The 1,301-nt window shown below is 47.8% G+C and overlaps 1 pseudogene; it reads left to right on the forward strand.

Moving 5' to 3' along the window:
* The first annotated feature begins 574 nt into the window (after positions 1-574).
* LOC101563801 lies at positions 575-1,037 on the forward strand (annotated as a pseudogene).
* The last annotated feature ends 264 nt before the right edge of the window (positions 1,038-1,301 follow it).

Here is a 1,301-nt window from a genome sequence, read left to right on the forward strand (position 1 = left end):
CTCCAATAAGCTCCTTGCATGTAATTGAAACTGACCCTCAAGCTCCACCCCTAGAAAAAGTTCATGAAAGCCTCAGCTTTCTTTATCTCAGCTCTGAGGATTCTTGTGTCTCTTTCTCTGAGGTCCTCCCTCTCATGCCTGCCATAAAAGCCTCTTTTAGGTTTCCTGTCTATTTGCTCTGCCATTGGAAAAAACCTAACACAATTAATTTTATTAGTGGACCATAGTTTTGTCCCAACTCATGCATGAGTTCTCCTGTTTTCCACCTAAGACACCCCCTCACTTCATGGTTTTGCTCTGTAAAACACCTAAAAAAGCCAAGGTCCTTGGCAACCCACTCCGATCCACTTCTGTTCCTCTCTCAGACAGAAGCTTTCTTTCCCCCAATAAATGTTCTTCTCTTAACCTCCATTGTTCCTGAAACTTATTCTTAATTTTAAAAGAATGCAAACTCATCCCAGGGATCTTTCAGGTTGGGAATTTCATTCCCTTGTATCATTGATATGCATTTGTGATCTCAGGTACTTGGAAGGGTAAGGCAGGAGATCACCAACTAGAGGCCAGGTGGGGCAAGATGGCGGCTGCGCGGGCTCGGTCTCTAACAGCATCGGTGCTGAGAGCGCTCCTTCCCTGGCAGAGAGGCAAGGTCCTCCAGGCGTCAGCAGAATGCAGGCACATTGGGGAGCATCGTCCTCCAGTCCCGAGGCTGGCGAAGGGCAGATCTGCCTCACAGACAGCTGCATCCAGAGGCTTCTGGAAATCACCGAAGGGTCAGAGTTCTTCCGCTGCAGGTGGAGGGAGGTGGATGCTCCAGGTCCCAACACAAAGTTTCCCTGGATACCGTTATCCACCCAGATGACAGGGTATTTGGACAAGGTGGGGAGAGAGTGGTGGCTGACTCTGATAGGCTGGCCTTTGTGAAAGGCGCCCAGGTGGACTTCAGCCGAGAGCTGATCTGAAGCTCGTTCCAGGTGTTAAACAATACTCAAACACAACAAGGCTGCTCCTGTGGGTCATCCTTCTCTATCAAACTCTGACAAGATGACAGGGCACCCTGAGATTGTCAGCAGCTGCATAAGCTGAGAAACCCAGGGTTAGTAGAATTCTGGAAGTTTCTAATCAAATCCTTCTCTCAATGTTATTTTCCTTAATTTAGGAGTATGTGAAGCTTTCACACTTGGCCAGAATCACCTTCCTCCACCTGCCCTCTATATGATGCTAAGGCCAAGCTTCCAAATGTTGTTACCTTGGGTTTAATTAGTGATTGAAACCTAATACAGTCAGGAGTGGTGGCACACTCT

Source organism: Octodon degus, unplaced genomic scaffold, assembly GCF_000260255.1.
Source record: "Octodon degus isolate 3935 unplaced genomic scaffold, OctDeg1.0 scaffold00368, whole genome shotgun sequence".
Taxonomy (NCBI): Eukaryota; Metazoa; Chordata; class Mammalia; order Rodentia; family Octodontidae; genus Octodon; species Octodon degus.